The sequence below is a fragment of the Anser cygnoides genome, chromosome 16 (assembly GCF_040182565.1).
Source record: "Anser cygnoides isolate HZ-2024a breed goose chromosome 16, Taihu_goose_T2T_genome, whole genome shotgun sequence".
In the NCBI taxonomy this organism is placed as follows: domain Eukaryota; kingdom Metazoa; phylum Chordata; class Aves; order Anseriformes; family Anatidae; genus Anser; species Anser cygnoides.
Window position 1 is genome coordinate 7,846,315 of NC_089888.1, and position 14,863 is coordinate 7,861,177.

The following is a 14,863-nucleotide window of genomic DNA, read 5'->3' on the forward strand; positions in this document are numbered from 1 at the left end:
TATCTTATGCGGTTTTGATAAACACTTTTAACTGTCATTTGCATCAAAATGGCAGATTCCTGCTCAAAATCAGCATCAATTTGTCCTGTGCACAGGGGGGTTACTGGGGATGCAGATGCACTCCTAGGTGATTGAATGGGATCAAGTCCTCTTGTGAGAGGAGGCACAGAAATGAGAGAACTTGGCCCAAAGCTAGCTCCTTCAGGATCTGGGGGAAAACCAAACTTACGTTGAACACACATGGGTTTTTTCATTTAAAAAAATAGAATATTTCCCAATCATTTTGGCAAAGTTATTTATTGCTCTTATGATCTGACTGCAGTGGAAAGTACCTTCTGTTTTGGGATTTTAAATTGTTCTTTTTAAATGATAGAAGCATGCCAAAACATTTTTATCTAGAAGACAAACAACTGGGGAAAGCCTCCTTTTTCTAGATGCATTTATTTTATTCCATACTTTTTATTTTGGGGATATTTATTTGTGTTTGCATAGTCTATCATCCTTTTGGAATGTGATGCTCTGGTGTTTGGAAAAAAAAAAATTGCTATGTCCTCAACAGAATGGCTTCTATCCTATAATTTCAGGCATATTGACTGGATACTCTAATGGCCTTTTACATCTCCAGTTGGAAAATCTTTAGCCTTGTTATTTAAATTTTAAGAAGAGAAACCAATATTGTTAAGAGAAACTGATGTCTCCTGTCACTTATCCAGATGACCTTTCATAAGGTGATAAAGGTTTCTATAGTGACCTGAGGAAATAATGTCTCAGGTATCATTGTGAATTAAAAGTCTGCAGCAGGAAAAGCTTTCTTCTCTCTCTCAGGTATCCAGTTCTGCCTTCGCCTTTATTCCAGTTGCTAGACACGGAGAAGGTCTCATAAAACATACAGTATTTGGTTACATGGCTGTCTTTCATCTTTTAGAGACTTCACAATGTTGTAGGGAAGTGGAAAAAAAAAAAGTATGACAAAGCAAAGGGTTTTTTAATGCTATGTACTATTAGAATAGCATATAATATGTATGTTCGGGGTCACATTGTCTGCTGCTGTGAAGCCACTGAACTTTGTGACCCATGATATGAGGTAAATTGTTGCATAAGCTTCAGGATTTTGGTTTGCATCTATAAGAAAGAGGAATTATCTAGTATTGCAGATTCAGCTTTGGCAAAGTTGTTGTGGGGATTGTTCTCAGTCCCTGCTCTCAGACTTCAAGTAAACTTGTTTTTAATGCCTGAAAGTGAAAACTTTCCCAGTTAGTGCTAACAGTGGGTGAATTCTGCAGGTAAAAGTTGAATGTTATCTGGAAAATAATTCTTTGGGGACCTGAGGCTTTTTTGTTTGTTTGTGTTTAAGTTTACAAGGATAGAATTAAGCCTTCTCCTCCTCCTACATGAAATACTGTATAATGCCATGAATGCCTTTCAGTTTATCAAACCCAATATGACAGATGCCTAAAACAAAGCTTGGAGAAGCCCCCAACATTTTCAATTTGACTTTTCCATTGATACCTTCCAAAATGGAAGAGAACTGTTAAAATATTTGTTAAAGGCGATACTTGGAAATAAAGGCTGGCCCTATAAAACAGCTGTACACTACATATCTCTGTTGGTCAGAGCTCTTGAGACAATTGTCTAACAATTTTATTTTGTTCGCAAAATGGAAGCTTAGCAAAGCTGGAAGTCCCTGTCCCTTTTTTAGATGTCAGGTTCTGAAAGAAAATATCCACCCTCCACCTCTTCTTAAGCCAGATCAGAATTTCATACTTCCAAAGTGTGTCTGCACTTACTGGACATGTTTATTGTTATGTTAGTCATATGTGTATTGGAATAGTGCTGCTGAATTGCCCACCCAGAGAAGTGACGTGCATCTCAGAAGTATGTTATGAGGCTGAGTATAACTTGGATACCTCAGTGATGAGCAAGACGCAAATACCTAGATGGATACTAGAGATAGTCACAGCTCACGGTGGCCTAGAGGAAAATTTGAAAGAACAGGAATGCATAAAGCTGAACTGCATAATGCATAACAATCATAATTAATAGATTAAAGTTCTTTGCGAAACAAGCTTTTTATTTTAATAAAGGAAAGGGACTACAAATTGTGACATCGTTTGAGAAAAACAACAATGTAAGATGCTGTGTGAATGTTGTAAAGCTAAGTAGGTGTAGAAAATGTACCTTGTTTTTAAATTTTTGCAAGACTGACTTAAAGTTTATCACCTGAAGTAGTAGCATTTTCCCTCATCTTGAGGCACATAGGATCATTTTGTTTCTGCAAGTACATACAGTTGCTGAGGGGTTATGAAGATATTACCAATCTTTGCTTCTTGTTTCCTTAAAAAATAATAATAATAATAATAAAACTTCAGGATGTATCATACGAATCAATTTACCTAAGCAACGTTATTTTTTTTCTTAGTTGTAAAATCACATAGATCAGCCATTGATATAACTTTAATTGGATAGGGATATTTGTGATTCTTTTTTCTTTTTTTTTTTTTTAAAAAAAAGCCTGCCAGCAAAATTGCTTTTTGGTGATGACTCTGCTTGAAAAGTGCTCTGCAGGGGCCCATTCCCAATTGATTATCTTTCACAGCTAATAGCTTCAAAGGCTATTTGGTGGACAGTCCAGTTTTACATTTAAATGTAAATCTTGATAGCCTTGACAGACTGATGATCAGAAAAAAGGGAGGAAAAAACAGTAAAATAAATGTACAGCTGGTATAACTTTCACCAGCTCCTCCAGGGGCAATTGTAGTAAAATTAAAATGGTTACAGTTTGACAAAGCTCTTTATAGTGGATGGTTAGTGAAAACTTTCCTCAAAAGATCCAGCATTAATAAGTTGCTAAATAGCGTGTCAGCCCTAAAAGTTCAGTACAGTGTCAATGGCTCCCATTTGTGCTTCATTTGGATTCAGGAGTAAAGTTCAAAGCACTGGAGCCACCACCGGGGTAAAGCCAGTCTTTTGATGAAGCTGCAGCGGAGAAGGCCTCTGGTAAAAACCAAGTTCACTTTTGCAGCCAAGAACTGGTAGCGGCCCAGGTGGTAGCGGTGTGAGAAGACGCGGGGCCTTGCCACCATTTCCTGTGGAATGGGAGAGGTGCCTCAGCTCTGCCTTGGTCCTAGCTGGTTCTACCTTTCGGGCACACTTAGAGCTGAGCTGTTGCATCGATGTCACAAATTATATATGTATTTTTCCCCACCATGGTCATATGTGCAGCTGCAGTGGGGTTTGGTTTCACATTGTACCAGAAGGAGGGCTGGCGGCCTGGCCGTGCCCTGGTGGGAGTAGGCACTAGGCCTGGATTTGTGGAGGCACAGCCTGGGGTTTGACAGCTCTGAAAAGACTTGCCCATGTGGCCCTGGACCAAAGCTAACAATGATTGGAGAGGGCCAATTTTATGAATTGGGGGAGATTTTGGCATGGGGACATATAGATTTCAAACTTCTGTTGCTCTTCGCAACAGAAAACTACTGATATAAAATCTTGTCCAAAAGTAATTCAACTTTCTTACTTCATCGTTCCCATCTTGTTTAATATCTAGTGTGCTCTAGGACTCCTTGCATAGCAGCAAAGTGAGTTTTGAGCTGTTTGTGTGAGTCAGTGGTGGGTCCTTGACTACCAGCACTGCTTGCAGGGTTACAAATGCAACGGTTTCTCTGACCTCCTTAGACATCCTCTCCACCTGCTCCCCCTGGTTACATAAAATGCTCTGAAACTGTTGTTAGTCAGGAGCGTTACCTCCGTCTGGCACCAAAGTGTGCTGTAGAGAAGCTGTAATCTCAGCCTGAGAGTCTGTGTGCGTGCTGCTGCTCCCTGTGCTGTGCTTCCACAGTCTGTGGGAGAAAAGGTGGTAAAGGAATTCATCTCTAAAACATCCCAACAACTATGAGTAGATGTCTTTTTTTTTTTTTTAATATTTATTACCATGGAAACTGAGCCACAGACACTCACTGAACATTTTCTCCTACTTAGTCCTCATGTATCCAGACACTCAAGAATACCAGTTAACCGCTGTCTGGCATTTTCCGGACTTCTGAAGGAAGAAAAAAGGGGACAAATAGGGCAAAATGCTTAGTACAGAAGCCACCAAGGAACAGGAGATCAGGGAAAGAAAGTGTCTCTTGCAAAGAAAAATGGGAGTGTAAAGACTTAGGGATACTTGGTGATGAGGAGAGAAAAAAAGTGTTGACCCTGAGCATGGGACTGGCACACAATTCCTGCATAGCAAAGATCATCTAAGCCTATTAAAAAAAAAAATAAATCCATAAATTCTTTGTGATAAATCACATATTCCCCAGAAGCAATGACTAGTGCTCAGACCACAGTAAAGTAGTATCAAACCCATCCAAAACCTCACCTGCCTCCTTAGTCTTCCTTCAGTCCTATAAGGCAGGACTGTGAATTAGTAATGACACCTTCCCCACAGTGAAATCCTAGCCCCCTTCCAATATAAAACTAAGACAAGTACATAAAGCATGTTTAACAAAAACTGACATGTACCCCCTCTCCTCCCTGCTGAATTCACTCTTTGGCTTTTCTATTTACTCAGGATGTACAGAGCCAAGCAGCCAACACAAAAAAAAAAAAAAAAAACCCTCACCTCATTGATTGGCTACAGCATTGAAAAGGCCCAAAATGAATAGTCTTATGTCAGGAGAGAAATCAGAATATGTTTTTTTTTGAGCCTGACCCTCTCCAGGTGCTGTAACATTAAATGTCTCCTGGCACAGGCTCTGCCAGGGGTTTCCTCATGCCAGGGCTGGGTGCATCCCTTGGGTGGAAGCCCCCACATGCGGAGACCATGGCTGGAACAAGAAGCCAGCTGGGTCTGTGCACAGTTAATGAATTCCTGCTAGCACTGAGCAGTTGCAGAAAATTATTTAAATTTGAATTAATCCTCTTTTCCTTCCCTTATAGATAAGTCTTTAATAATAAATCCAACTATCAATCTGGCTTATATGGAAAGGCATGATCTATAAAATCCATGTGCAGCAATAGAAAACTCTCTCTATATTAAGCTCTGAATACAAGCTCTCGCTATATTAAGCTCTGAAAATATTGTTCATGTGGTCACTGAACTATGTATGAATCTCTTCCATTGACTTCTCTGGGCTCTGTGTTAGATCCTAGTTAAAATGTGCTTGGTGGTATGGTTGGTACAGAAACTAGCAGTAAGTAAAAACAAAATAAAACAAAAGGAGTTTGTTTTACTTGTTCCTTTTGACATACCACTTTCCTGTTCTGGGATAGGTTTTCAAAATATTTGTTTCACAATTTATTGATTCATGCATGCATAATTAGTCTGTTTGGACATGCAAATTTCTATTATTTGCCATGCGTCTGCATGTTCCATTGTATGCACTCAGTGTTTGCATTTGTTAAACAGAAATACTTTGCATTTGGAGGAAGACTATACTTCCATCACAGTTCTTCTATATACATAGATATACATGATATCTAATAACAAGCACGCACACATACACAAAACACTCAACATTACAGGAGTATTAATTCATGAAGAAAATCAAATTCATCCAAAGGTTCTCCAGTCTGTACCTACTATCCATGCTTTAAAGATGTTAATTTGTTTAAATCACAAAGACTATCATTATTTTAGTTCATATTTAGACATAAAGGTTTTACCACAAATTAAAGCATTTTCCTCTCTTTCTTTCTGCACTGTTATTAGGGGAAAAATAAGAAAGCACAATTTCTCTGGAGAGGACTTCTCAAAAACTTAATCCTTATTCCTTTTCATTTTGAAGACTGTCTGTTTAAATGGTGTATATATTTTTCTTTGTTCATGCTTGGTAAAAATCTGGGTTCTAACCAATGGAAAATATTATGTGACCCTTGTTCTCCTTGTTCTTTGAGCTAGCTTGTCTGAAGGAAGAAGGTCTCACTATGGTAATTGAGAACAGTTTAGCAATAAGGGGCCAGTTAGCATGGCTGATGAGTTATGCCATCGATACCAAACTGATTTCTAAGATAAATATAACCCTGAGGCATAACAAAGCACAAGTTATGGCCAACTGTCTCTGTATGTGATCATCTTATAGTGATAATACAGCTTAAAGCTGCTTTTATCACTAGCATTGTGAAGCATTTATTGTGTTTTTTTGAAAGAAAAAGATCAAATTAAAAAGACAGTGCAGTGTTACCAGCTAAATTCTTTAGTTCAGCTCCTAACAGTTGAACAAGTGGCCCAGCTGACACTAAATGAGACCAAGAAAAATTGTAATATAAATGATTTGTTAGAAAAGCAAATAATTTGGGTTACAGTTACAGAGATGGAATTTGAGGCCCCCCAGTGACCACATCATCTTCAATGTACAAACAGTTGATAATCTTATCAATGCAAAGTTGCCTCCGTGCTGCATTTAAAAGCAAGTTACCTTTATTCCAGCTTCCACTCCATTGAAATCTGCTATAAATACCTACTTTATAACACTGACCCAATATATAAATTACTTAGTTCAAAAGAAAAGCTTTTTTGGAGGAAGGGGGGAATGGAGTAAACACAGTGTGTTGTAAAAGCTAAGTGGTTTTATTGGCACTTTAAAATACCCTTTTATGCTGAACTCTATCAGCTCTGATTATATATAACAACAGTAGTTATGTATTAAAAATGTGTGTCAATAGTTCCACTAACATTGTGATTTGTCATTTCTGTGCCAGAGGTCCCAACAGGCTTGATTGACAAAATCTACCCCCGGCTCAAAGGGATCAGATGCTGGAGTGTGTTGTTTGTTCAGTAAATTGATAAGAGGTACCATCTCTGTTATTTAAATAAAAAACTTAATATGTCAACCAAAAAAATGCTAAAGCGTTCTGCGCTCACAAACCTCTCATGGGTGCCCATTTGTGATGCCAGCAGAAGAGTCCAAAACTGAAGTATCATGTCAGCGTGCCTGGTACAGGAGGTTCTGGTAGGAAGTTTATCAATCAAATAATAAATTAAACCTCTAGTAAAGCCTAAGGAATAAGTTTACTTGTGTTTACGTAGAGTGGCTGATACTCTCCTGTGCTCAGTGGTTTAGTACCTGCCCACATAGCTGTGTGGCTAGATATCAGGGACTAGAGAGCCTACGAACTCTTGCTCCCAAAACATTTGCACTGCAGGAGATAAGTGCGTGTCTCACTAAGGTATTAAGCTTTATATTTTCCATAGGTGAACAACTCAAAAGTAGCATGCATTTTTTGTGTGACTGACAAGGCAGAGCGCTACTTGCACTGCAGCCAGGATGCAGGCACGCAGACGACTTGTCTCACCTCTGCTTCCTAAAGAAGCAGCATTTAAAGCAAGCAATAACACCAGTGCCTGCAAGACCAGTCAAGCTTTTAAAGGGATAGTTTTCAGGCAGTACTGTGTATAAAATTGAAACTAAAGTTTTATTGCACTTGACACAAATGAAGATCCCCTCGGACAGCAGGTGCTGAGCCTTGTTGTTCAGTGAGGGGAACCTCCCCTGTAACTGCCTCATCCTGCCTGTGTGCGAATGCACAGGCTGCGAGCTGCAGCATCCCTCAGGACAGCTTGTTCTGTGAATTCTCTCTGTGTATAAATTACGATACTCTGAGACCAGAGGAAGTAATTTAATGATAGAATTCTCCAAAAAGTTTTGCCGAGGTGTAGCTATGTTATACCATGCATATAAAGCAGTGGGGTTTGATGACCCTCTCTTCTTTGCAGTCATAACTACTCTCCTGAGAATTAGATCAGTGGCTTTATATTGAGAATTGTGGGGTACTTGCTACTTCATTTTCTTTTCATACCACCCTCAGCTGAAGGCCAAGCAGAGTGATGCCTGCAGGGGCAACCAGCTGCTTCTCACCCTTAGTGAGTGACCAACGGGCCAGAGCTGGGGAACGTGCACCTTCCTTCCCTATATATACCAGCTCCCACCACAGCTGAAGTCATGTATTTAGGTAAATCATCCTGTCTCATCTCATCCTTGTGGTATACAGTGATGAAAATCTTCCCTGCTGCACAGCTTTTTGTTACCTCCTGAGGCACAGGTACTCTGCTGGTGGCTGGAGCTAGTTGTACGCAATATTTGGCTGCCTTGCTGTTGTTCAGATTTTTTTTTTTTTTTTTTTAAGAAAATAATGTTGTCTTCAGTGGTTAGAGCTATTGTGCTGAGCAGTGATGTTTTAGCTCCTTCTGGGAGCCTCTCAGCTCCCTGCCTGAGCTTTGGGGTGGCTCCAGGAGGGAACATCTTGTCATACGCTATTAGTGGCTGATAACAATAATTCCCATGCAGATGGGAAGTTTTCAGGATTATTTCCTTAGGGTGACAGCAGTGGACTTGCTCTATTTGTAGCGTACCTACTACTCTTTTAGTCACTTACAAATAGAAGGTAAAAGAAATACTCATTACAAAGTACTTTTGTTTTTAAATGCCATTTATAACTTTGCAATCTGGACCACTGGGGATAGTCACAAAGGCTGGGCATCACCTAATGTGGCTAATCACACCCTGACGCTCTGTGTCAGTGGAGGGAAGCAGTTTTCTCCGGGGCTGAGTCAGCACAATGTTAGCTTTGACTCACCCATTGGAAATGGTCACCTCTTTGCATTGATGCAGGGTGAAATTAAGCTTGTGTGGCTCGAGCTGTGCTTTGCAAATATTCCTTGTAAAGACAAGAGACATTGGAGAATTTCTTCCTCTACCCATGTATGCTTAGTTTAGATGCACTCTTTGTCAGTTTTATGAGTAGAAAGGCTGTTAAATGATGACTTTGATTTTGAAATCAGCTGAGTTTTCTTTGAGCTGCGTGCCTCAGCAGCAGCCCCTGGGTACCATGCCTGGTGATCAAGCAATGCCCAGGTGCTTCTGGCTGCAAATACCCTGAGGAACAACGATATTCTTGTTCTTATGTGCAAAATGCAGCAAAGAAAATACATAGCCAGTTCTGTAAGTAGCCTTAAGATGTCACTAACTGACTTGGCCTTGGCTTTTTCCGCTGGTTTGCAGCAGAGCTCGGGCTGGAGAAGCGGAAATAGGCTGTTATTTTTAACACATCTCCCCCTCCTACAGTGAGTGACAGACAAGGTGCTGATGTCAATTGGCTAGTGTTACAGGCATTAATTAAGTCAACTAAAAGTCCTCTTAGTTTCTATTTCCTTCTGCAGGGACAACTAACCTGCAGAAAGGGGAAGCGCAAAAGGCGAGGGGGAGCTCAGGGTGAGCCGCATGAAACAGCATGCTGCGAGGGGCAGCTGAGCGCTGCTGTACTGTGTAAGCTTTTGGTGGTTCTTTTACTCCTCTTGCTTTCAGCCCCCCCAACTTTTGTTGTTTCCATTTCCCACCATTCCATGATCTCCTCGTGCCTTGTACTGAGTTGTCAAAGTTACCCCTGATGTTTTAGCCTTCAATTCTGCTCATTTCAAGAGTTTGCTGATTTCCCCTGTTTTGCCTTAATTGAGTCCTGGTCACAATGCAGTTCCCTTGGATGCAGTGCTGTGATGGCTTTTCAGTTTCTGCACTGAGATATTTGTATTGGGACAGTGTAAGGATGGATAAGACTGGAGGCAGGTATAAAGCTCCTGTGTAGGAGCCTGCTCCCAAGGGGTCCTTGCAGCACCTGGCACCGCAGGATGCTGTAGGGGGTCTTCTGGGTGCCTGGATGAACCTCCTGGAGTCAGCCAAAGGTTGGCACAACCTTACTCCTTATCCCTTGTGCTGCTGCAACTGACTATAAGGATGGCAGCTGTGGTAAAATCCACAAGTGCAAACCCCTGTAAACAGTGCTGATGGTCTATTTTACATCTGCGGTGATCTAAGCCCATCCTAAACCAGCTGATGTGTGATAACCAGCACCAGGCCTTGGACTGCTGATTCTTTAGTTCTTCATTGCTTCAAATCTTGTTGGTAAAGTTCGGGATGGTACCAATGTAAGAGAGACCGCCAACAAATTCCAGTGATCATAAAATGAGATCTGCAGTAGCAACCATCATGCTGACGTCCGTGTAGCTGGGAAGGGTGCCGGAATTGTTTTTTCAGTTACCAAGTGGTTGGGTGCTACGAAGGCATGAAAGTAGCACAAAGCTGCTACTATAGTGCATCAGGACTCTGCATCTCTCCTGAGCACCAGGCAAACAACTTGGGAAAAATATTCTCTCTGTTCTTTTACCTATATCTGAATCTATATAATATATAATATATATTATTTATATCATACTTCTGTAAAAAAAGTCATTATGACTTTTCCTAATGTCTTGTCAGATCCTACAGTTCCAGCTGACCCTGCACTAAATTACTACTTCCTCTCTAGCCAAAATAACATAGTATGAGCAATTCCATATCTGTACCTTCATATAACAGGTAAGATATACCTATAACTTTCCAAGCTTAAAGCATATTTCACTGAGGTACAAAGCCTGTCAAATCTGTTAATCTCTAGTTGTTCTCCTACTCCACTACCCTGTCTCACAGAAACATTAGCCCTACGCTATTTTTGTATAATTCTGTGGATGTTTAATTAGTTGGCGTCTGGTCTGCATGCTAATTCTTTACCAGTAGAACTATTTCATGTGTTTTTAGGCATCACCTAGTGCCTTTTGCAAGAGATGTCTGCTGTTCCTGTATAATATATTCCCAGTAGCAAACAGGACAGCCATGAGTTGAATATTAGAAGCTGAGGTGACGTGACAAGTCATAAGTCAACAAGGCCATCAACACACAGCTCAAGTTCTGCCTCTTTCACTCAAAAATGACTCACAGCACACGTATCTTGGCACCGGTTTGCCAGCACAGAAAATGCTGTGGTCAGATTCCTATCTTTACTGGGGGAAAATAAGCAAGAATAAAAATAAGTGCTTTTGTTTTGTAAAGTGAAATCTTAAAATGTGTTAAAAGTTTAGATCTTTAAGAAATAAATGTATTCACGCTTTGTAAGCTTTGTTGCATGGTTGTTTGTTTTTTTTTTTTTAATAGTAAACAGCAGGCAATGTAGAAAAGCATAGTAAGAGAGAGCATACTGGCTCTGGGTTATAGCAGAGGTCTCTGATTCAAGGTTTACTGCTCTACCATGCTTTCGTGAACCTTTTTGTGACCCCAAGCAAGTTACTCCCATCTCACTATTCTTCTATTTCCTCTTTCTGTAAAATGATATTAATAGCACTTCAGCTGCAGAGCAGGTTTATTGTACATGGCTTAATGAATGTTTGTCTCTCTCTGATTGAGATTCTTTCCTGCTGGAGGCAAGAATTTTAAGCAGGTTGATTAAATATAAAAGGGCTCTAACTCTGAAGCTGCTATTAAAAGTAGAAGGAATGATTTCTCGGGGAATTCTTAATTTGATGTCTATTAGAACTGTCTAAAACACAGCAGCTTCAGTTCTTCTGTTATTTACCATCTTTAATTTTAATCCCCATGGGAATTCTGCTGAGGGGTGCTCTGACTGTTGAAGTGATCCAAGACACAGCCTTGACAGACACTGCTAAACCGTTATTGCCCTGAGGAAGAGCAAATCACAGCAGTTATGTGGTCAAAAATGTGTGACTGTATGAGCACTACATCTGGAGTTCTTGGAGTTGCAGGAAAAAATGAGTGTTTGGCCAGATCCAATCCCTATCCCGGAGGCACGAGGCTGTGATATTGGTGTAACGCCTCTGGCATGAGGGCTCAAATGCTGCCAGAGGTGCGAGGCCTCTTGGTGGCTGCAGAGAGAGCATTCAGCAGCCCATGACAAGATGGATGAAAAAGGTTGTGCGAGTATGGAGCACTAACTAAATTGGGCCAATAGGAAATGCTGAGGATAACTTCAGTACATCCCAAAAACTCTGTGGAGAGCAGTGTGGTACCTGTGTTCACACATGGCTGAAAACCCAGAAAGATAATAAAAATCTTCCTTGTTGGAAGAGGGTTCATCCTCTTCCTTTAGAAGAATGCTGCCAAGAGATATGGTTATATACTCCTCTGTGTTATTTTCTCAGTGATGGCTCTTTCCAGCAGCTTGTGACTTCTACTTTCTGTTGCGAGGGACTTGGATGCAGCTTCATCCACCAGTGCACTGTGTGCTATGAGCTGGGCAGCCCTTCTATTGCAAGAAACACACAGATACAGGTCTTGGGGCCCTGTTTCTATGGCTTTCTGTGCCTTATGTTGAACCGTCTTTGGACAAAATATAGAAAGAGTCCTAGAAGCAGGGGCCCAAGCCCAAGGGCTTGCCCTCCTCAGGTGGCACCTGCAGAGCTGTGGCAGCCCAGGAGGTGAAGCTCTGGCAGCATGTGGTTCCCTGGGCTTGCGTGTTGTACAGCTCATCTTGGCACAGCCCATGTTGCAACTCAACAGCTGATTTCTGTATCATACATGGAGTTTCTCCTCTGAAAAAGAAGCTGTTTCCTGGCCCTTGTTCCCTACTGTAAAGTTCACGGCTGATTCCCTAGCATTAATTGCATCAATTATTTATCTGGTCATTTTCTTTCCCCATTTCATGTTGTCACTTAGATATCTTTTGCCACCGTAAATGTTAGTTAAGTGACTGGTCCTGTTATTGCACCACTTTTCTGGGAGAAGGAAAAGTATCAGGCCTCTAAAGTGAGTTCTTAATCATCTCTTCTCATCTCTTCTCATGAGATTAGTGTGTAGCTCACAGAAGAATATGAAGTAGGCATAGCATGAATTTAATTTTATGCATACTACTCTTGTGTATTTTGCAGCTGTGGGCGAGTAGGATCTCCAAGAGCCAGGCTGCCCACCATGGAAGTGGTATGTGGTCACTCTGTTCACCCTCTGCTCAACCCAGCAGCATGCTCAAAAAACAATTGTGTTAATATTAAATTTCATGCATACCCAGGAACCTGCTACAGGAGCTGAACACAGCTCTACCACTTCTGAGAATTGTACTTTATAGGTATTGCATACTCCATAAGTATGCCTCCATAAAAATAAAGTCATCTTTATCACAGTAATAAAAGCATAACTATGGGATCCTGTCTTGCTTCTTTGTCATGAAAGTAGGAAATTGTAAACACTCCTTAAACTTTCAAAGAAAACATTAAGAAATTCCCTAAAATCTAAGCATTTAAAATGTTTTCATTCCTTTCTGATATCGGTTCCCTTTGACTGTGAGATGAAACAGTAAAGGTTCTTAAATATGCACATACAGGCTGTTTTCACACTTGTATATAGTGTTCTTCATAACTAATGACTGGCAGCAAATCAGTTTTTGTAGGGAAGTCTTAGGGCCAGATCTCCTTCAACTGCAGTTTGTACAAGCAATGAATCACAGCAGACTGCACCTCTGACTGTAACACATGTTTAGGCAAGGAGTTAGACTTAATGGTCTTCACTGGATTCAGATATTTATCAAAAAACTGACCTACAGGCTTGACTAAGCAATTTTTACAAGCAGCTGTATGAACTGAAGTTAGCAGTTATATGAATTTAATCTCTCTTCTGTGCATATGATGAAAAGCTTGGCAAGAATTTAGACAGTAGCTAAGGCAGATCACCACTGTGGTTAAGGGATTATATAGCTGCTGCTGGTAGCCAGAGACAAAAGATGTGATGTTTTAAGTTAGCCCAAATAGAAACCACAATGTTTCCATTATTATACAATCAGGGCTTAAAGTCCTTGCCTTTCTTCCTGATGTGTTAAAAGCAATTACACTGGTTAATAAAATTCAGGGATGAGTTTTGTTTTTCTCAGAAAATGGAGTGTGTGGAATCTCTTTAGAAATCTGTATGATGTAATTTTGCTAATATCTGCAACTTTATAACTAAGAAAACAAGTTCACATGTTTCTCATGTTAAAAACAGAATGGCCAACAGAGGCTCTATAAACCAGGTAAAGGGAGGAATGCCCAAGGGAATGTATAAAGGAAGATTTTGCTTTGGGAGCGACAGCTTTAATACACAACACACACGTGGACAGCAAACCTTCCATTTTTTCTACTTCTCTTTGATTCGGTGACCTCACATTTACTCCTAAGCCTAATCTTCCTCTCTTGTTCAAGATATCAACTACAGAATAAATAGATCAATGGGGGGAGTCAGCGTGATGACATGGGAGCAGTGCTTAAAGTGGCGGGATTTATAGGTGGTCAACGGAGGCAGATATACAACACGCTGGTGAGGACGTCGGCAGCTTTTATACCAATGGGCTGGGAAGGCAGGAACTACAATGCACCTATGAACCCCCAATAAAGCAAGGAAGTGTGTTTTCTGTCCTCCCTCCTTAGGTATACAAAAAAATGGCAGAAATTACTGAAATCATCTTCTGTTATCAAGCCTATGAAGAGAACGGTCTTGTGCAATAATCCCTGTATGCATCTGGAAGGCTGTTGTTTTACAGCTGTGCAGAACGATTACCATAAAATCTAAACGGTGCCAGTTTTGTTGGTTTGGATTCCAAGTAACAAATTAGATTCAGTTCAGTGAGAAGACTTTTGAGGTTTTAAATGAATTCATCCTTTACTTATATTTCTGAATTAAAAGTAATATGTGTTTTTTTTTTTCTGTTTGGCAAAGAAGCATGTAGTCAAACAGTTTAGTGTCAGCTTAATCCTTCTGACGTTTGAGAGTCATTCATTTAAGAAATCCTCAGGTTCTTCATACCATGCTCATGTAACGTTAGTTTAACATTAGTATCAAATCTCCCAATAGAAATTGGGGTTTCATGGAGCTTTTGCTATGAAAGAATAATAACAATGATCATTCCTTGAAACTTGACCAGAATCACATATTAAGTTTCGGATGTACTAAAAAAAATCAAATAGATCTTACCTGTCATTCAATTCACTTGAAATAAATTGTGAGGGTTGCTCTGGTAGCCTAATTCATAGCTTTTTTTTTTTTTCTTTTTTTCTCCATTACATTTTGGCATGCTTAGGCAATAACACCAATAA